This window comes from Pan paniscus, chromosome 1, assembly GCF_029289425.2.
Source record: "Pan paniscus chromosome 1, NHGRI_mPanPan1-v2.0_pri, whole genome shotgun sequence".
Lineage (NCBI taxonomy): Eukaryota > Metazoa > Chordata > Mammalia > Primates > Hominidae > Pan > Pan paniscus.
Genome location: NC_073249.2, coordinates 132,337,322 through 132,359,998, shown reverse-complemented (window position 1 = coordinate 132,359,998; position 22,677 = coordinate 132,337,322). Strand labels below are relative to the sequence as shown.

General features: G+C 42.2%; 1 long non-coding RNA gene across 2 annotated transcripts in view; it reads right to left on the bottom strand.

The window, feature by feature from the left end:
• Positions 1-888: 888 nt before the first annotated feature.
• The window catches only part of LOC103784411 (uncharacterized), a 155,193-nt gene continuing 133,404 nt past the window's right edge, over positions 889-22,677 (bottom strand). For both annotated transcript variants that reach the window (XR_001338421.4, XR_610041.5), the window contains 3 exons: positions 15,443-15,625; positions 9,961-10,104; positions 889-9,286 (listed from right to left, as the gene is read on the bottom strand). This is a non-coding gene — a long non-coding RNA (uncharacterized LOC103784411). The remainder of the gene's footprint in view (positions 9,287-9,960; positions 10,105-15,442; positions 15,626-22,677) is intronic.

Below are 22,677 nucleotides of genomic sequence, written 5' to 3'. Positions count from 1 at the left end.
TTAATGAGGTCAAAAGGACTGAATTTAGAATATGATTTTGGAAAGTTTGTCAAATATCTAAAGTTTAAAACACTTGATATAACAAAATAGGATCGCAGGTCATTATAAAGACAGTCATTCATTTAGCCAAAGTGATAACTCGAAGATTTCAAAAAAAGGCAAAAACCTGTATTCTTTGAGAGAGGAGACTTACTTCCCCAAACAATAAGCCCTGATAAAGACAGCATGAGGCCAATTAAATGTCTCATAAATCTTATAAACAAATCTATTAAATTTTAATCACTTGACTATAACATATAATTTCTATAAACTTTTTAATAATATTTTACAATTTTTTAAATTAAAGTGTTAGTTAATACTCCAAGAAAATCTTGTTAATCTGACACAGGGGCCCAGATGCTGGCCTTGCATCCATGTAACCTTTGATATTAATGTTTAATTCATAGAGAAACTTTAAACTAATTTTATTTCTCAAAATCAGCCCTACAATCTCATGTGCCTATCTCTTCTGTGGTAGTCCCAGGGCCTAGAAGGGTTAAATAGTTTTAATTTCTGGCTCTGTGTCTCATGAACAGTTTATCTTGATAGTTGTCTTCTCCTGGGTTGGCAAATAAGGCTTTAACTGCTGTCAGTGTTTAAGATTGAACAGGATCTGGAGTCCTCTCTGGATCCGAAAGTAAAAGCCCTGTAACTTAACAGCACAGGACTTCAAAAGCAACACAGAGAGTTACATGGATATAATAACCTTCATGTTTTTAAATCTCAGTTTTCCTAGGACTTGCATTAGTTAGACATAGGAAGAGTAGGTCCTGGGTCATAAGTGAAAGTTTTCAATTTCATAGAAGAATTTAAAGCCAAGAGCACAGAATGTTATATTGGAAGAAAATATTTCCTTTAGACAATTTAGATAAAACATTTTTAGTATCAGGACACAATGGAAGTTAGAACCTGAGGAAAAAAATATAAGAGCTGACGAAAAAGTTGAAGGAGAACATTATTGTCTCAGGCCTTCTCAAAGGGGAGAGAAAACTGAAAATAATGACATGCAATAAAAGTTGAACTTTTGGGTTAAAAAAGTTAAAAGCTCTTATAATTTTATTAAGATTAAATCAATACCTTCAGATAAATTTGATGTTCCAACCAACTCTTTAATTTATTAGTGTATTGTTAAATACCAAAGAATATTATAATTTCCTTTTAATTATAGCCAATTTGATCACATAAAGTTCTTTTTCATAAATTCTCTTTTTACAACCCTTATTCCAACTTGCACAAACATTTATGACATGCTTGGATGTCCTGTCTTATCCTAAATATCACTCTTTCTTAAATAACCAGTTATTTTATTTTAGGTCAAAAAATTTACCATACAAGATCCTTTCTCATATAAAATGATTTTCCTTTTAATCTTTCTTACCCCAAATACCTCTTTATATGTATAACTTTCTTTACATCTCTTATTTACTGGTTCCCTTTAGCTTGTTTTATAAACAACCTTTAAATAACTTTTGAGTTAGACAAAAATTGTTTCCTTTTAATAAGAACACATTGTTTTTTAGAAAAATGATTTTCTATAATTTTTATTTAAAAAATTGGAAATGACCCAGGTATTTAATTAATATATATTATTTAATTTAACTTTAGGTTCTAAATTATACGACAAGTTTATTTACAAGCACTTATTCTATTACATTTGCCTATTTAACTTGTTTAAATAGTTGATCTAGATTACATATGAAAACTGTGATGGTCATCATTTAGAGTTATTTCCCTGTTAACAATTTTTATAGGCTGTGAATTTCAGGTGTTTACTTAAGTAAGAATATTAAGGTTAAATAAATGTTTTGGGTTTTTTTTGGTCAATAACTCAGGATTTAGCTATTTTCATTAAACCAACAATATTAAATGCTTTATTTATCAAAAAGTTACACAAAGATAATTCTCTTTTGGGCTACATTTATAGCTTTACAACCCTCATGCCAAATCTTGACACCTTATAGTATTTAAGAGAAAAGAATATAAAATTGCTTGACCAATAAATCTAAACAATAATGTATGTTGGCGATTCTGAAGACATTTCTAATTTTATTTTACCAATAATTTTAAAGCCAGTTTATTTATTAAAACTCTATTTAAGTCACATTAACTTGAAAAGCAACTGGGCTTATTTACTGAATTTGTGAGTTCTCCCTTATTTTTAAGCCAGTTTGGTACCTTGTGGCCATAAACATAACAATACACATGTAGGTATACATAAACACACCTAAGCCCACACACACTCATACAAATAAAGATCCTATAGCTTTTACTTCAGAACTCTAGCCATGAGATACCAATACAAACTTAACCAGTTTACCAAAAAACAGTTGGATGCGAACACGGTTTTTCTCTCAACAATAGTAGAAAGGTCCTCTGAACTAGAAAAAAATTTACATTTTCTTAAGCAAAAACCACATCCTCATGTTTTTATAAACTTCCCCAAAAACACATCATACTATCCTACTAATCTAACTTTTAGTAACTCTAATTCCCAGTAAAAAACCTAGGATTACTTAATTTAACTTAACATGACTTTAAGATTTTAAATTATTGGAGAGGATTTTGAGACAAAATTTACCAAATTAATCTTACCAAAGATTACTAAAGTCATGTGAACTGAAAAGCCTCTGAGCTAGCTTCTATTAAGTTGATGAACACTGACTTTTCTTTAAGCCAATTAATTAGAGCTCTTTCACATAATTGATAGTGAAATATTATTTCCACTTGAGACATAGGAACATATAGACATAATAGACACCCAGACAAAGGCAGATCTTACAGATTTAAAAGTTCTCATTTGCCTGTTTTCAAAACTTTTCTCTATTTTAGACTGTTAATCTCATGATTATCTGTTCTATGTCCTGAACAATTGTTAATGAGGCAACTGTAAATTTGCATCCCAAAGACATGACTTAGGTGAAACAATGTAGAAAATGTACATCTCAAAGGCACACGCTTAGATCTAAACAAAGGCAATGTCTGTTATGTGAACTTCAAGCCATTGTAGGGACCCAGAAGCTCTTACTAAGTGGAGATTTCCTGTAAAGATGTAAATTTCCTTTGCAAATAATTTTATTAAAGTGACTCAATTGGATAGGTGTTATTTTCAATTTAGCTTGATTAGATTACTAGCTTTATGGTAGATCCCTTTAAGGAATAGGGCCAAGAAAGCCTGCACAATTTTCTTAATTTAAATGTACAAAGAAATAAGTAGCCCCCTGTAGTAATGACCATTTCCTATAAACTGTCCTTAGCCATCCCTAAGATTGTGGTTCTCTGCCACCATTACACACACCAAGGCCAAATTCTCTCATAGTACAAGGTAATCTCTGGTACCCCCACCAAAGACAAAGACATCAGGTAATGCAATACAAGAAAGCAGAGCTTTAGACCTGAGAAAAATCTGCCCGTGACTTTTGAAACTCCACAAAGAAAGCAGGACACCCCGAAAAAGGGTGAGTGGCACCTTTATTCTGAGTTCTTTAATGGGTTTGATTAGAAGCCTTCTCTATGTTTTGTTTTGTTTTGAATTTGCTTGGTACCAAAGATGGCAAAGGGGGAAGGAGGAATAGAATGGAAGAAAAGTAAACAAAAGAACAATCTTTTAAGAAAGGAAGTGAACAGAGAACCTGTTTGAGTAGGTAGGTAGGCAGACATAAGCAAGGCAGGGCAGTGCCCTACCCCTCAACCAGGACTGCCAGGAGACTGTCAAGTGATGGTCAGGCAGTTATTAAACTGTCTGTCCAAAACAATTGGTCGAAGCCAGCAGCAGGGAACGGTGGTCTCCCAATAGATAGAAAACACCTGAAGCTGGTGATCAGCTGCTATCAATAAGATCTCAGGAGCTGGGCGAGTGGAGTCAAGCATGCGCATGCTAAGAGGCAAAATGGCAGAGTTTAGCTGGGATATGACCTTCCTCTAGGAACACTCTACTGGTAAGGGAACAACGCCTCAAGTGAGCATGCGCAAAACTTCGGCAAACACACTGTGCCTGGGGCCCCTCCCAAGTTCTGGGAGGCCGCTGCACATGTGGACGTCCCATCCCAAAGGAAGAATCAGGGCAGAAGAGACACAAGAGCCCGGAAGCATGCCAACATAAAAAAACCCAAGTTTACATTTGGATCTCTCAAGTTGTCCTCTTGGCCCTCTTCCAAGCGTACTTTACTTCCTTTCATTCCTGCTCTAATACTTTTTAATAAACTTTCACTCTTGCTTTATAACTTGCCGTGGTCTCTCATTCTGCCTTATGCCCCTCAGACGAATTCTTTCCTCTGAGGAGGCAAGAATCAAGTTGCTGCATACTCATATAGATTTGCTGCTGCTAACGAAACCAAGCGTATGATTTTTTCTTCTTTTTTGCAGCTGTGAGGAGTTTTAGCCAATTCAAAAACATTGTTCACCATAACTTGAAATTCTCATTTGGATTTGACCAAGTAAAGTAGAGTTGGTCGAATCCAATGTGAGAAAGACTAAAATAATAAGGAAACAACAAAACAACAACAACAACAACAAAACCAATGCGATTACTGAGCACTTTAGTGTTAAAAGGAAATTAAGATCAGCTGGTTGTCAATCTTAACTCTTAGTCATTAAGCAGGATTTTCAAGACAAAACTTCAATTCAGCTACTTACCTAGGAGTGGCGCCCAGGCTCAATACTCCTCTCTACCATTTTAGAAGCAGTAAAAGACTCAAACTCACCTTCCCTGTTGGATACAAGCTGAAACTCCAGAAAGGAGTTGCCTGCCATCCATTGTCATGGAAACAGGAAAACTCGCCTGTTTTGTTGGAAGTGAGTAAAACTCCAGAAAAGGAGTTGTACTTCAAAATAAACCTTAGATCTCAACCAAATTTGGGGTGATCAGGGATTCTCCAGAGGGAGGAGCTCCCAGACCTCAGAAAATTGTCTTATCTTTGAGCAACAAAGATAACCTAAGCTGGTACCAAGTACTGGTAAGAGATTTGTCAAAAGTCAGGGGCACCTCCTCTCAGAGTCCCTTCCATCGGCTGCCAATTTGTAAGCCAAAAAGTATCTGAGACAGGTCTCAATCAATTTAAAAGTTTATTTTGTCAAGGTTAAGGACATGCCCAGAATAAATAAAGACAGAGCCACAGAAATAGTCTGTGGTCTGTGCCTTTCTCCAAAGATGATTTTGAGGACATCAATATTTAAAGGGAAAAAGTGGACTGGAGGGGAAAGAGGAAGGGTATGGTAATCCCTATATTGCAAGAGAAAAGGAGCAGGTAGAGGAATAGTCAATTATGTATTCATCTTGTGCTCAGTAAATTGGCACTTTTCATAAGATAAAGTGAACATAGACTAACTGCCTATGGAGATATTTAACCTCTTATCTGCAGCTATCTGCTCAGAAACAAAAAGAAAGGCAGCTTCTTGCATGACTCAGCTTTTAGCTTAATTTTTTTTCCTTTGGCATAGTGAATTGAGATCCTGAGTTTTTATTTTCCTTTCACACATATAATGGGGACAAATGTCTTGGAGAAATTTTGAAGATTCTTCTCTCGGAAGATTAGATTGATCATATATCCAAAGTATTCAGTACAGAGACTGGCCAGTAAACAACTGTTAAGTCCTTTCTATTCTTCCGTGTATTTCCTAGAGTGGGCAAAGAATGGAGGGGACAGGTGGTCCATTTCCCTTTTTCTAGGGTAGCTTAGCAAGACACTAGTCATAGCAATAACTCTGAACCACTCCGTTTCCTTTTCTTAGTGAAGGTTTAAATTTTGTTTGAATTTTACTAAAAGAAATGCCTTGTCAAGGATGACTTCCAGAACTAGGGTTGGCTGCTTTGATTAGCATCTGCTCTGGAAAAAGCACCCACCTCAAGTTCAAAGTCATTCCCTGCTCTTTGGAGAAGATAAAGTAAGCACATGTCTTCTCTCACCAGCACAAGGAAAACTTCTCCAGGTAGAGGAAGGGTGAAGACCTCATCTTTCAATCTTTGCTTCTTGAACCACCTTCACAGATTTCACAGGGGCTAAAAAAGTCTATCTTCTCCCAGGTCAGCAAAGAAAAGCAGCATCCTTTCTCTTCTGTAGTCAACCTTCATTCAGGCTTAATGGAGTGAAAAAAATTATAACCCTCTTCTCAGAGAGGACTGTCTTTGTTAAAGAAAAGACCCTGATAAACATCTGGGGTTAGAAGGTGAGACCCTGAATCATGACTTAGCTGAAGACAAGCTCATTAGAAGATAATTAAACTTTTCTGAATTAGAATTCAATGGAACTTGAACAGAAAAGATTTATTGGGAGGGTGATGGAGAAAGAAGAAAGATGGCAAGCCACGTGGTTGAGAGGCCAAAAAACTGCTAAGAACAAGGAGGTCTGCTTCAGATTCCAAAGTCATTTGCTCTGTTCTGATGTAACTATCTCCACAGCTTCCTAACCCCTTCAGGACAGTCTGCTTTACAGGCATTCACATTGAGTACGAGTGGCTTTTTTAGTGGAAGTCAAGTGCATAGGCCAAGTCCCACATGTGGGTCACTTTGATGTAAAACAAAGACAACATCTACAGACTGAAGAGCCGAGTCAGAAACTGAACTAATTCAGTGGAAGCAGGAACTCAAAAGCCAAGGCTGACAACAAGCAAGTCTTTTTAGAATTTGTGGATATTGTAGGGGTGATTTTTCTTGTCCACAGGTCTTTGAATTGGTATTTGAGCCCATCTTTATGCATCTTATAGGACAAGGTAGGATTCTCTGGGTGCCATGTATGTGGCATATCCTAGACAAACTCAGCTAGTTTATCCTAGCATCTTTGGGATCTGCCTTGCCTCAGGAGTATCTGCTCCTAAGGCAGTGAGGCTCTCTACTATGTAAGTGTGAAAATAACCATTATCTTGTTACAGAACCAAACTGGGGTCCATTGGCTCAGCACAGTAAGACCAGATACCCACACCAAGGTTCGTAGCAGGAAAAAGGAAGGTATTTATTTGCAGGGTGCCAGGCAAGGAGGATTGAGCAGCTAATGCTTAAGTCCCAGCCTTCCCCATATGGCTTGTAGGTAAAGATTTTTAAAGGCAGGCATAAATTTCAGGAAAGCAGAAGTTACAGACAAAACCACAAATCAATACTGATTTAGCTAAGTCTCTGAACACCCGCATATTGATTTTGGCCGAAAAGGGTGGGATATCTTGAAGCAGGGGGCTCACAGGTCATAGTTAGATTCAAAGATTTTCTGTAATTGGTTAAAGAAGAGAAGTTTTGTTTAAAAATTTGGGGTCAGTGCAAAAGAATGTTACTCTGGTTGGTTATGACTTCCTCCAGGCTTCTCAGAAAGAAATTTAGAACAAAGAACAGTGCTGAGTTCAGTCCCCAATTCCCCCTTATCTGAGGTCTACATGCAAGAAGATCCATGTGGTGGGGGGTCCCAGTTTCTGAGAAGCAACTCAGAGACATGGTAAGATGTTATCTTTAGTTTTTGTAGGGGAACGAAACATTCTGTGAGTCTAGCTTCCCTGGCTATTGTTTTAAGCTACTGTTACCTTCTTGCTTTTCAAGTTGCTTATTTACTTCTCAGAACTAGCTAGGTGCCTAGAATTTCCCTTGAAGGAACTCAAGATCTTCCTTTCTTTCCATGTTTGGGGTTGGGGCTAGGGAAGAGGTCCTTAAGAGGAATTCTCTAATCCATCTCAATCTTCTCCCATAGCCTGTCTCTCTCCCAGTTCAGAGTTTTAGGACCAGAAGGAGGAATTCTTCTCCAATTTCTCTTTCCTTCTTTCTGGGTCTCCAATCTTCCTCAGACTTTATGCCACCACTAGAGATGAAGGTAGCTCACCCCAGGTGGTGGTTCTCACTGCTGTCCGCAGTGGGTGTTCAGAGACTTAGCTTCCACCTTCAAGATATACAGAAAGAGTCCCAGAGATGTTTAATGGCAGATCTCACTGAGGTAGCCCCAGGGCCTTTGCTGCCCATCTTTGGTGGGACCCACTCACCTCCACCTGTTCTGTTCATGCTTCCCAGACCCTCTCCCAGGGTTGGAGAGATCCTCCTGTTAACCACAGCATTCTCCCTTACCAGTTGGCCAAAAGAAGCGTGTGGGACGTCTATTGGGCGGTCACCACTCTCCCCTGCCAGGGACAGTATCATCTGGCCTCTGCATATCAGATCATATCTCCAATCAGATGCCTGATTCCTGACTAGGGCCTTTATTTCTTCCAGACATTCCAGTGGGTTGGCAGAAGTCACCATGTTGACTGTAGGAACTTTGGTCTTAGGCCCAGCCTTTGTCTTTTCTGTGGCCACTCCTGACCTCCCTTTATCAGTTGCTTTCTTGGAGGAATATTTAATAGAGAAGAGCCAGGGCCCCCCAGGCTCAGGGGCTCCATCTGTCTTGTCTCTCAGAGCCTCAGCTACCTCTCTTGGCTGCCAGTTTGGCCCCTTGTCAGTATCCTACAGAATTTCTGCCTCCAAGGTCTTCTGACCTCCCCTGCTCTGTTTTTCTGAGGTGTCCCCCAACCCCTGGCTTTCCTTATCAGGGCCTTTTGTTTTTTGGCTACACTATTGGTTTGAGCCATTGCTGGACTTACGGGAACAAGAAGACAACAGGTGAGAAAGCCCTAGGTTTTAACTTCCCCCAGCAATGTATTCCTTCCATGCCCAGCCACTGGGCATTTGTAAAGTACCCAGAGCCTGGTCATGGCCACAAACGCATCTTTCTGTCCTATATCCCATTTAGAAAACAAAAAATCTGCAGCTAGCTCACTGCCAGCGCTCATTTAATTTTACATAAACATGCTCCTTGAAGCTAAAGCAAATCTGACTGATTTTTCAATGTGAAAACAAAATATAAAAACTGTTCTTGGAGTTATTTCTAAACAGAACTTGTCTCTAATCCTAATATAACAGAAACGTATATGATGATCAGTATTTAATTTTATTTTTCATGTGGTAAATTTCAAAGCATGGGACAAAGGCAGAACATCCCATTCTGCACAAAAATATTGCGCTTCTCTCAGGACCTTCTTGCCATCTTTATCATTGTGTGCTCAGCAAACTTTGCAGCGACCAGTTGGATTCCATTTCCCTGATGTTGGTGGTATGCTCTTGGGGAAATGTCTTCCAGACAGGGAAGAAGCGTGACATCATCAGAGCATGGATGACCTTGAAGACTTTGCTGCCCTGGCCTGTGATGCTTTTCCAGCATTCTTTCACTCAGCGTCAGTCTGAAGTTTATATGGCTCATCGTGTGCTCAGGATTGTCCTTCCAGAACAGGATGTAGGAGCTTAGCACTGCAATGTTTAGAGGGTGACAAAAGAATTTCTTAGACCAGCTGGGCAGATGGCTTATGCCTGTAATCCCAGCACTTTGGGAGGCCTAGGTGGGTGGATCACCTGAGGTCAGGAGATCGAGACCAGCCTGACCAACATGGTAAAACCTGTCTCTACTGAAAACACAAAAATTGGCTGGGTGTGGTGGCGCACACCTGTGGTCCCAGCTATTCGGGAGGCTGAGGCAGGAGAATTGCTTGAATCCGAGAGGCAGAGGTTGCAGTGAGCCGAGATTGCACCACTGCACTCCAGCCTGGGTGACAGAGTGAGACTCCATCTCAAAAATAAAAAAGTATACATATAATTAAGGCCAGGCATCATAGCTTACACCTGTAATCCCAGCCCTTTGGGAGGCCAAGGCAGGTGGATCACCTGAGGTCAGGAGTTAGAGACCAGCCTGACCAATGTGGAGAAACCACGTCTCTACTAAAAATACAAAAATTAGCTGGGCATGGTGGCACATGCCTGTAATTCCAGCTACCCAGGAGGCTGAGGCAGCAGAACCACTTAAACCCAGGAGGTGGAGGTTGCGATGAGCCAAGATCGCGCCATTGCACTCCCGCCTGGGCGACAAAGTGAGACCCCATCTCAAAATAAGTAAATAAATAAACAAAAAAGAATTTCTTAGACCAAACCTTGTGCCTTTTGTGCTCAGTTGGATAGGAAGTGAGCATCTGATCAGCCAGTCCACTGCTCCCACATTCTCGTGATAATCCACAATGACACATGGCTTCTTAGTCTTCTTTCCATTTCTGTTGTTTACTTCAATCACAGTATCACTGTGGAATGTTGACAACATTGTCACCTCCTTCTTGTCACACCATTTCAGTGCCATAAGCTCACCACAGAATTAACATTATGCATAGGAATGCTACATTTTCTAGGATTTGACATTTTCCGTGATAAGAATGACTATATTTTATAAATGGAAACACCACTACTAAAAACAGAATGCTATAAATGGAATGATGTATTTTGTTTCCAAAGTCAATATACCACAGCGATGCAAAAATAATAATAAAAGCAAAATATTCTGTGGCAAACTTTGGTGGTAAGATTAGGACTGTAATCTGTGAGTTATCTTGGGGTAAACTCTGCAGCTGCAAGTGTTCCGGGGCAAATGGGAAATGGGTTAAGAAACCCCTTTCCCACTGCCTCTTTAGATTACATAATTCACTCTGGTTCTCCAGACGTCCTACTTTTAATAACACAAGCTAAAATTTATTGAGCACATCATATGTGCTAGGCACTCTGCTAAGCACTTAGCTTTCATTGAATCATTTAATTCCTACCACGACCCTGTAAAGCAGGAACTATTATTCCTTCACCTCAGAACTGAGGTGCTGAGAAGTTAGGTAACCTTCCCGCATAGCTAGAAAGTGATGGACTAATGATGAAGCCTGTGTTTTTTATCTCTATGCTCTACTGCATCTTACTGAGCCTTATTATGTCTGTCAGCCATTTCCTTTACCAAAGAGAACACCCTACTTCCTGCCCACCCAGTGAGTAGATAAGTATGTTTGACCAGCTGTCCTTAGCTTCGCACATGTAATGAGTATCAAGTAGTGTTTGGAGGATGGATGGAGAGGTAGATGAGTAGGGGGATAGGTAGGGGGGATGGGTGGGTAGATAATGGGCAGACAGTTGGATGAATAAGTGAATGTATGGGTGGATGAATGGATGATGGGTGGATAGATGAGTGGATGAATAGATACATGAGTGAGTGGATCATAGATGAATAGATGAGTGGATGGATGGATGGATTAATGAATAATTGGATGATAAGTGGAGAGATGGGTGGATGAATAGATGTGTGGATGAATGGATGATGAGTGAATAGATGGAAGGATGAGTGGATGCATAGATTGATGGGCAAATGGACGGGTAGATGGACTGCCACATGATCAAGGGGCTTTTGTGAAGAAAAACATTTAGGAACACAAGAAGCCCAACTAATGTAGAGCTACATACTCTCTGGCTGATTTGTTGCCTCTTTTCTCCAGATCCTATAGTCTATTCTGTTTGTAGGAGGAGAGCTTCCTCTAGGTATCTAGCCCCTACAGAACAAATAGAGCAACAGTGTTCCCTCTAACAGTTGCTTCTGCCTATGTTTATTTTCATAGGTGCTTCACATTAACTTTGGAATTCAAAATGGATTTGCTCAGGGTGGCTTGGTTTTCAGTAAGGCTGGCTGTTCCTTGATTCTGGTGGGATCCTGTGGCCCAAACCTGACTCAGAAGCACTGGCCTGCGGGATACATTGTTTATGTCTGGAGGTCTGAGGCACCCCTATTGTGCAGAAACAAGGAAATGCACATTTCCCAACACTTCGGCTACAAAACAGAGGCTAGGACTGAATATAGTGTGCTCTTTTAACTCTGAAAAAGTTCATGAAAAAGTCGAGCTTGCAGGATGGGAACAAACTCCCTTATTAGGCCTTTCCCCTTCACTTCCAGATTCCTGTCTACCCTCATCCTAACTCCCACACAACTCCCAGCCCTCTCCTCTTGTTCCCCTGATTCCAGATGACAAACTCACTCTTGCTAAGGTGTTAGTGATTTACTTCTTTTCTTTACCATTAAAGAAAAATTTCTTCAATAAAAGCCATATTAAACTCAAAGCCAGAGTCACTCGAATTCCCCAAGCAAGTCATATCCACTGGGTCTGTCATTCAGGCTATTAGTTTTATGTATTCTTTTTATTAACATTATATTTAAATCAAATTGATCAGAAAATAACTCAAGCCCAAGTTCATTTCCCATTGACTTTAGTGTTTCTAGAGAGTTTCTTCCCGTCCTCCTCAGACTGAAGATTTGGGGCACAAACATGCTAACCTTTCTCACCAATCCCGGGACCCTCAGCCCATGTCTCACTGCAAGGTATGCAATTCACCAGAAGTGGCCTGCCCTGCTCCTTACATAAGGCCTACTTGCCCCTTTGGAGTGACCAAGATGCTCTGGCCATGAGGCTGGGGCTGCGGTACTCCTCTGGCAGTGTTCTATCATCATCCTCAAGTACTAGGTTGGTGCAAATGTAATTACGGTGTTTGCCTTTTTTTTTAAAAAAGACAAAAACTGCAATTACTTTTGCACCTACCTAATAGTTGTAGTACAGGAAGGTGCTACAGGATGGTAGAAGAAGCCGGGCATGAAGGTACAGGAAGGTAGAGTTACCTCCGCTGGAGAGTTTTCAAGATGTTGACCAACACGTGCATTTTCACATGGGCATAAAAGAAAGGAAAGAAAAAATTGCATTTGCCCTCCTTTGGTCTCCCTCTGAGCTTTTTGATAAGCTCTACGTGCCCAGCTCTAATCCTTTTGCCTGATTGTGAGCTAAGATTACAGGTAAACTCTGTGAACTTTCTGCATGAAAAGTTATATATACAAAAAAGTTCCTTCCCTTGTGCTCTAAATCCTGTTTGCCATTCAAATAACAGTGGGAAATTGTTGTCGTATCCGATCAGCCTATTTATGTGAAAGCAGATTAAGTCTTTATGCTCTGTGAACTCTGGACAAACCTGCCCATGACAGGTGTGTCCCAGCCCCTGGCAATCGTTCATGCTGGGGCCCCAAGCTCCTTTTATTTCTTCAGATGGAGGGAAGGTGTGCTTTTGGCAGGGAGGAAGTAGTCAGTGTGAAATTGGAGAAAGGCATTCAGTCTTCCAAGTGGACACAGTGTCCCCGCGCACGGCTGGCAAGCAGGGTGCAGGCTGATTTCAGCCGGCTCGGCCCCTCAGGGATAGTGTGTAAGGTGCCCCTGGCCGCTGGGGTTACCTGGCTTTGCTATGAGGATCTCTGGCTGCTCTGGAGAGAGTTAAAAGTGTCTTAGCTTTTGGAATGCTTGCTATAGATTTGCCCATATTAGACCTAAAAAGAGCAAGCGTGTCAGCGTTGGAGCAATGAGAGTATGTAGAGTTGGCAGGCTGGCCAGGGGACTGCATCACCCCTGCGAGTTCAGAGGCATTTCTCATCAATGCCCACTCAGCAAAAAGACGCTGAATCTCAACCCTGGCACATTGAAAATTTCTTTGAATTCTCCAGCCCAAACAGCTCTTAGATATGCAAAGCATAATTGACAGAAACTTGAAGCTAGAAGCCTCCTTGAAAGGCCACCTATGCCAACCCCCAGGTTTTAGGCAAAACCACCCTTCAACTATTCTAGAAAATACTCCTGGAAGCTGATGGGAAGATTGCTGGCTTGAAATTTCCTTTTGAAAATATGATGGATGAACTCCGAGGGCATCCCGAATCCTTGTCTTTTTATTTTATTAATTTTATTGTGTGATGAAAGAAAAATTCTCTGAAGTCAGACGTCAACAACCCACCCCCACCACTATTCTCCTCCTCCTCCTCTTTGGTTGGTTCCCTGGGAGACCACCGTGAGACAAGATAAATGAGCAGCAAGGTTTTTGAAGCCAGTGCTCAGGAACAACACCTGTAAGAAAATAAAGGAAGCAGGACTGAGCTGCAGTACAACTGTCATGCAATCGGGGCAACCTCAGTGTAGCGACGCGGGCAGAAAGTACTTCTCTTTCCCTGCATCAAGGGATCAGTCTCAGGAAAGGAGAGGGATTGGTGCATATTGGGTCCCGTGCCCACTCCCTGGTCCAATCACTGTGGCCAGGGGATGAGTGATTATGATTGGCCAGCCCCAGGTCACATGGCCACAAATATCAGGGGAACGGAAAAGCTTGCTGGACAGACGGAAAAAACAGGTACCACACACCTCTAAAACTACCTCTCAAAATTCTGAAAAGACTAGTGAAAGTATACATAACTGTTTGGGAAGCCCAGGCGGGCGGATCACCTGAGGTCAGGAGTTCAAGACCAGCCTGGGCAACGTGGTGAAACCTGGTCTCTACAAAAATACAAAAATTAGCCGGGCATGATGGTGGGTACCTGTAATCCCAGCTACTCGGGAGGCTGAGGCGGGAGAATTGCTTAAACCCGGGAAGCAGAGGTTGCAGTAAGCCTAGATTGCGCCACTGCACTCTAGCCTGGGCGACTGAGCAAGACTCTGTCTCAATTAAAAAAAAAAAAAAGTATACATAACTGCCTAACAGAGGACGTAATAGGACACACCCAATAAATGGTCATTGTTGTTTCCTCCAGCAGCACCGTAAGAAGGAATACAAACAATCTTTCTTCTGCAGTCTTGGAGCAAACAGGTGCTGATAAAATCAACATTAGTTCAAGCCTCACCCCCAAAGTTGAACTGAGCCTGAACCTTTCTGAAGAATGAAGAATGTTTAGCAAACATTCCCCTCCAGTGTGCCTAAACTTCATGTATCTTTGTACTTCCTCGGCCAGATGGGCCTGGACCACCAGAAACGTCATAAGGATGTTTATCTCCTTGAAAACTTCGATGGTCCAAAAGTATTTCTGAAGAAAGACAGTCCCCAGTGTTTTTCTGACCTCTTCACAGAGCCAGAGCCAGAGCCAGGGCATTTGGATGAAGTGGGGAAATTCCTGTGTCCGAACTGAATATCAGCATCCTGCAATGTCTTGTTGCCAAGAATGGGTCATGTATGTCCTTCTCCTCCTCAAAACTATAAACCTCTCCAGAACCTCCTGAAGAATTAAGGACAGAGAGTTCTGGGCCCTCGGTGACAAGCCCACCACCCCTACTGCCCTGCTCCAATGCTATGCTGTGGCCAATCAGATGTCCCAAAGTTCCCCAAACTCCAGGGTCACCTGCCCTCTACCTCCTTATCATGCTCACTGTTCCCTGTATGAGAACATGATCTTCCCATCTACCGCTCCCCTAACTCAACCCTCAAAATCCCGCTCATTTTCAAGCCCACCCTAAAGCCTTTCCTACCCTTTCAGCCAACTGTGGTCTTGACTACCTTTAGTCTCCTTATGGAATATGTATTTTGCCTTATGCTATGTTAACTTGAATGATGATCTTCATAATTTATTTAAAGAACATTTATCAAGAACCTACTATGTATCTGTACTAGGCACTGGTGAGGAGATGCATGAGATAAAACGAACCCAGCCAATCTGGGGCTCTTAGCAGCCCCGGTGCAATGTATTTCAACTGATGATTTTCCAGCATTTTAAAATTCATTTGCTTGTCCTACCTAGCTCATGCATTAGATAATTCGGTCACTAACCTGTTCTGAGTTTTGGTGTCCCTCGATGACAAAATGAGAGCTTCAGGCTACATGGTCACTGAAGATCTCTTCCTACACAGCAGTGAATCTCTCATGTTCTATTGTTGCCTTGTCAGCATTTCATCACTTTGCTCCTGTTTTTATCATCCAGCAATACAAGGTGTCCCTCTGAGCTTCAGAAAACTGGGAGCAGAAGTTTGGAATTAATACATAATAGCATATCTATGTTTCCTGAACATAAACAGTGTGGTGGTCAAGTTGGTGAAAAGCCATAACCTCTTATCTGGACCACAATCTCTTCATCTGTAAAATGGGACAGTGGGAGTAGAGGTCACTAAGGCCCCTTCCAACTCTGATACTCTGTGATTCATAATCATCCCCTCTTTTGCTCCCACAAGAGCACATCATGTTCTGCAAGGAGATGGCTGCCAAACCGCCTGGAAGAGGGAAGCAAACACTAATCCACCCCGAGCCTCACCCCAGGGAGACCAGCTGAGTTTGAAGAAAACGCTGCAGTGGAGTCCAGAAGGCTTGGGTTTTAGCTGCTGGCCCCCATTCTCTGCATAAATTTGCTGTGGGAACCATTTGAACAACTTTAATCTCTGGAAAGAGCAACAGCCAACATTACTTGATTAAGTAACTCACCCTCCTTAACTCATCTCCCAGCTGCCTTTTCCCAGGTTTGGTGCCTCCTGGGTCCTGACCACAGTCCTGTGGGTAGAATGAACCACTGTCTGCAGCACCATGTTGAAGACTGCAGCTTCAATCAAAGAACTTGTTGGCCAGCTACCTGTCAGTCAAATAACTTGATGGATGATGAAAAATTTAGTCAACTAACACTGTTCCAAGCAGAGAAGAAGCTTTTTAAATGGATCTCCTTTTAGCCTACTATATTCTGTCTTTGTCCATTCTTGCAGCTGTAACGAAATACCTTAGACTGGGTGATTTATAAATAATAGAAATTTATTTCCCACAGTCTGAAGGCTGGGAAGCTCAAGACCATGGTGCCAGCAGATTTGGTGTTTGTTGAGATATTGTTCTCTGCTTCCAGGGTGGCTCCTGGTTGCTGTGTCTTCACATGGCAGAGGGACAAAAGGGGTGTTCTGTCTCCCTCAAGCTCTTTTATAAGGGTTCTAATCCCATCTGTGAGCACTCTGCCAAAGGTGCAACTTTTTAATACTATCTTAATTTGGGGGGCTAAGTTCTAACACATAAATTTTGGAGGGACATATACATTCAAACCATAGTATTTTTCATTTCCCTGTAAAATGTGCTGGCCAATGACTCTCAACATGAAGCCCACACCCTGTGCTTTAACTCCCACCAGCTGAGCTATACAAGCTATATGCTTACCAGGGGGCAGCTGCACTTGTCCCCAAGCCTGTTTATGGCAACAGTCCTTTAATTGTAACCATGTAATTTACTTGAGTATCAAATAAACCAATGAAATACAAGTGCAAAAAGAGATCTGTTGGTTATATAAAAAGAAAACTAAATTAAGAGGCAAACAAAGGTAAATTTCTAAAAATATTTGCAGTCAGTTTTGATGTTTGAAGTAAGTGACAGTGTTTGATGAAAAATAATAAAAAACGCAGAAAGATTCTACACTCAGTCCTATAGTGTCTATATCTTCTTATTTCCCTTTGAAGAAGCCAAAACAAAAAATTATAAATAAGACAGTGTATCTGTAGTTTATAAAACAAAAACAAAACACAAATGCCAATCAGAAGGACCCACACTGAAAGAAAAAAAGTCTTAACATCAAAACATTGACTAATCTTTTTTCTTTTTTTGAGATGGATTCTCACTCTGTCGTCCAGGCTGGAGTGCAGTGGTGCAATCTCAGCTCACTGCAACCTCTGTCTACCGGGTTCAAGTGATTCTCCTGCCTCAGCCTCCCCAGTAGCTGGGATTAGGGGCATGCACCACCATGCCCAGCTAATTTTTTTGTATTTTTAGTAGAAACGTGGTTTCACCATGTTGGCCAGGCTGGTCTCAAACTCCTGACCTCAAATGATCTGCCTGCCTTGGCCTCCCAAAGTGCTTCAATTACAGGCATGAGCCACTGTGCCCAGCCACGAACAATCTTTTAAGTTAAAATACAATATATAAGATATGTTTGAATCAGTTTTGTTACTTTTTAAGTACAAACCTAAAAATATTTTAACTGAACGTAAATGAATGACATTCTGTAGTCTGGGACCCAGGTATTTTATAGTTTTTCAACTTACGTTAATATTTTAGGATTGTCTCCATAGTTATTATTATTATGACAAATTTCAAGCATATATGAAATAGAAAAGTAGAGTGAACCTCCATATCCCGTTGTTCAAACTGTGCCATCTATGCTTCATCTTTTTCCTTTGCTGATGTAGTTTACAACAAACTTCAGACATGTCATTTTATCTCTACTTCAGGGATATCAGTAGATATCTCTTAAAATATGGAGATTTTCTTATATAATTGCAACACCATCATACCCAACATAATTAGCGACAGTTCTTTTGTGTCGTCTAATATTTCTGCCTTTTCTTAGATTGCCCCCAAAATGTCTTTTCACTATCAGTTTGCTCAAATCATGATATAACTACAGTGTACACATTACATTAGTTTGTGTCTCTAATGCCTTTTTAAATTTAGAACAGTACCCCCTTTTTATGCCATTAATTTATTGAAAAATCCCTTTTGTAAATAGATATATGAAAATTTCAAAGAGTTCAGAGAATTTCAAAGAATAGCAATTGACAAGGTTTTATCGGTGAGAAATCTCAAAAAATGCCAAAACAGACCCCAGATTTCTCAGGGTGCTCAGGGAGCTAATGTTGTCATGGCCCAGGGAAGAGTTTCTACCTCTTTCGGACTGACAAAATGAGCAGAGAACTGGAGACTGGGTTGAAAGATGAAAGGTTTAAAGTTCTGAAAAACAAAGATTCAAGCCGTCAAGAAAATGCAAATCAAAAACACAATGAGATACCACATCACACCCACTAGGATAACTATAATCAGAAAAAGATAATAAACAAGTGTTATTGAGGCTGTGAAGAAATTGGAACCCCCATACGTTGCTACTGGGAACATATTTTGAAAAACAGGCTGACGGTTCCTCAGAAATTAAACAGGGTGAACAATGACCCTGAAATTCCACTCCTAGATATAACTCAAGAGAAATGAAAACATATGTCCACACAAAAACTTGTACGTGACTGTTCATAAAAAATTATTCATAATAGCCAAAAAGTCAACACAATCCAAATGTCCATGATCAATGGATAAATTGACTGGTAGAACCACACACTGGAATATTATTCAGTCATAAAAAGGAATGAAGAACTGCTATGTGCTACAACATGGGTAAAGCTTGAAGATATTAGGCTAAGTAAAAGAAGCCAGCCTTCTGAAGGACACATATTGTACAATTCCATTTATGTGAAATACTTATAATTGATAACTGCAGAGACAGAAAGTAGATTAGTGATTGCCTAGGGCTTGGGAATTGGGAGGATTGGGGGAAGGATGACTGAGGAAATTCTTTTTGGAGTGATGAAAATGTTTGGAATTAGTAGTGGTAGTTGCACAATTCTGTGAATATACTAAAAGCCATTGAATGTACACTTTAAATGGGTGTATTGTATGGTATGTGAATTATATCTCAATAAAGCTGTTAAAACACACACACACACACACACACACACACACACACACACACACACACACACTGGGTTTAGGGGTCCTTTATTAGCCAGGCTTGAGTGTAGAGGGGCCCTGCCCAGCAGGGGTTCACCTCTGCAGAGGATAGAAGGGAGCCTGCTTGGTGGCTGTTGGAAAGAGTGACTCAGCAATGCCAGTGGGGGTCACCAAGGGAGAGCACGTGGTCACCCTCGCGGGTCCCTACAGTCTTCTGGAGTGGGTTGTTCTGGGTTAGGAACCAGATGGCCTCTTGACCCTGATTTCAGTAACTCCATGAAAGGAAACCCAAGGGGAACATGAAGGAGAACTGATTTTCCTTTTCATTACTGGCTGCCTCACTTCTTCTCAGGCCTGCACTCACCTTTATTTTCCTGCCTGCCTTCCTGGAGGGCAGTGAGACGCAGGCCCAGATCCTTCACACAGGGGAGCGGGAAGAGAGGGAGGAAGAGGCTGCCCATCAACATTGCCACCATGGCAGCCTCCTGCCCCTGAGAAAGTGGAAATGCCCAGGTATGACACGAAAGCAGCTTTTCCCAGGCAGTCAGGGGAAGCTAAGATCCCATGTCCCCGTGGCTTCAGGTGGAATGTGCTGTGGTGGGTGGGCTGTCGGGCAACATCCAGGCCTGAGGTCACAGAAGAGGAACGGTGGGACGGCGGTGCAGAAGTTTCCTTGCCTGATTTTGAAAGTCTTATTCAGGCTGTTCAAGCTGCTAGTCTTATCAGAAATGGGTATCTGCCTGGCCCACACATTTCCAATTTTCCCTCTGGCCACAGGATCCTGTGCCCATTTGGCAAAGGAATGGGTCTCAGAAGAAGCATGTGGTCTCATGGAAATTACAGAGCTCAACTGGATCTGCAGAAAGGGCTCTGGGCTGGCTGGTAAAATGAAAAGATTCCATTTGTGGAAGGGCAGCGGTGGGTGGGCCAAATTCCCATGAGGCTTTGAAGATGCTCCTGGGCATCAGCCGGCCTTCCAGCCTCCTCCCTCCTCACTCCCACTGCTTCCAACTGCTGGTCCCACTCAGAGGAAAAGTGGCCACAGGCCACAGCCCTTCCTGGTAGCTCCAAGGGAATAGGTAAATAAACAGAAATAAGACAAACATAAATAAGAGTGTAACTTACAAAGCGTGTGTTCCCAGGGAGAAGAATCCAGAGAAAACACAAAAAGTTGTCTAGAAGCCGCAGCCTAGATGCTAAAGAAGTGCTGTCTTCAACCCTGTAGAAACTGATACTCCACCCGCTTGTTCTTTCTGCTTCTAGTCCTGTGACCCCAGGAACCATCCTCTTTCCCTAGGACTATCAGCCAGCATCTCTCCTCTGTCGCCTCCAACCTGCCCTCTTCCCGCTCCACCCAGCACACCTGCAGGCAGGAGTGAGAATCGTTGCTATGTGGAGTGGGCAAGTGTCTTGACCACTGTCCTTCCCATTTACATCATGCCTGTCCTAGGGGTAATAACAATACTCACCTCACTGGGTGTGCTGAAGGTTAAATGAGAAAATGTATGCATCCAGCACAGAAAGCATAATATGTTTTCTTTTCTTTTCTCTCTCCTCCTCCTTTTTCATTCTTTCCACAATCTTTCCTTCCTTCCCCAAAAGTTACACTTTTCCAAGCTTAAAGCTCCATCTTGGCATCAACTGTAACCTGAATGTATGCCATTCACAGCTGATTTGCCGGGTGCTGTGCCACACAGTTCTGAACCCCAGTGAGGGATCAATCCACACCCAGTCCCCAGCTCTACCAGTCTCTGGAGCACTCTGCACTGCTCTCTCCAGCCCTACCTCATGCACACGAAAGGGGGCTTGGCCAAGTTTAGCATGTCATCACTGGCAGCCACACTCTGACCTGCAGTAACTTCTGCATTGGTTGACATTCACCGCTTTGAACATAGAAACAAGAGGCTCCCTGTAGCTGCTGCCTTTTGTGGGCTTCGCCATCGTCCTCCTGAGCAGGTGGTTCCTGCGAGGGATGCAGCTGTAATGTGCTTCCTTTTTTACTTCTTTGGGCCCTAGCTGCACCAACAGTATGCAGATGTTCTGTGACTGTTACAAGGACCCATGTTAGGTGTCACTGAAGCAACCTAAGCAAGCATGAAGGGATGGGAGGTGTTTTTTGGTCCGTTCTACAACCCTGTAAATAAGACTCCAGCCCTTCACTTTGGGGCCCACACATCACAGTGAAATAGCCAGGCCCATCAGTTTGCTCCAGTGGAAAGCAGTGTCCCAGGGAGAGGGTGATCGTCCTCTTCAGATAACTAGAAACTGCCCAGGAAGCCTCAGCTGTGCAAGAGAACACTCACCAGCCATGTTCCACACACTGAGGCTGCTGCCCTTCACCTGAGGTCTCCTTGACTACATGGCGATCCCTGGCTGGCTGGTGCAAGGTGACCCGCCCTGCCTTGGCCCCATTCCTGCAGCATGGACCTCAGTGGGCGATGGAAATCACCCTTTTCCTGAGCTTCTAGAGTGGCTTTCCCCCAAAAGTGGGCTGTGTGGAGTCTTGTGCATCTGCTGCATAGTCTTGAGAAATGCTCCACCAAAGACAGACAGAGAGAGAGAAAGAGAGAGATTCTATGGGCAATATATTTAGAAAATATATTTATAATTAGAAGGTATGGTATAATATATTCCTCTCCAACTGCTGTTCCCCCCATCTTGGAGGCTCTTAAGGTGTATGAGCTGATGAAGAGAAGGGAGAGGTCTTGCAATCAAGACGTCTGTTTAACATCATAGGGCCCAGTAGCTCCCAGATCAATGGAACACAGCTTGGGAAATGTGGCTCCAAGAGAGGTTCAGAAACCTGTTTGGACATCCAAGCCACATTTGGAGCCTCTTAAATACCACTTCCCATGCTCTGACTCACATGGGGTCTGGAAATCCATATCCCTAAAAGCTCCCCACTCTCTCCTTTGCCCTGCATGTGGGTGGTGCTGGGAACCACTCTTCTGGGACTTGGGGGCAGGGAGGAGGTTGGGTGGAAGTCCCAGGTTGCTGCTTTCTTTAGCAGTTATCCCATTCACTTAGGGCTTTCCAGTGAAGGAGACTGCTGCCAATTAAACAGAACTCCCCTCTCCTTGGTAAGAGCAGTGTTAGGAATGCCCCTTTCTGGACTCAGCCTCTGTTTTCATCCTAAGTAAATCTGAGAAGGCTCTTTGCTTGCATTTGGAACCTGTTCTAGGCTACAGGGAAGCAGCAGGATTAAGAAGAATGAATAAATGGGCTGGGGCTGCACATCCAGGGTGTCATCCATGGTGGTGGGTCTAAGGCCTTGCCTGGCCCCCTAGATCCTGCTGGGTCCTAAAATCCTCTTTCTATCCTGGTGTATTAGTCTATTTTCACGCACTGATAAGGACATACCCAAGACAGGGAAGAAAAGGGGCTTGATTGGATTTATAGTTCTACATGGCTGGGCAGGCCTCAGAATCATGGCAGGAGGCAAAAGGCACTTCTTACATGGTGGCGGCAAGAGAAAAAATGAGGAAGAAAAAGCGGAAACCCCTGATAAACCCATCAGATCTCATGAGACTTATTCACTATCACAAGAATAG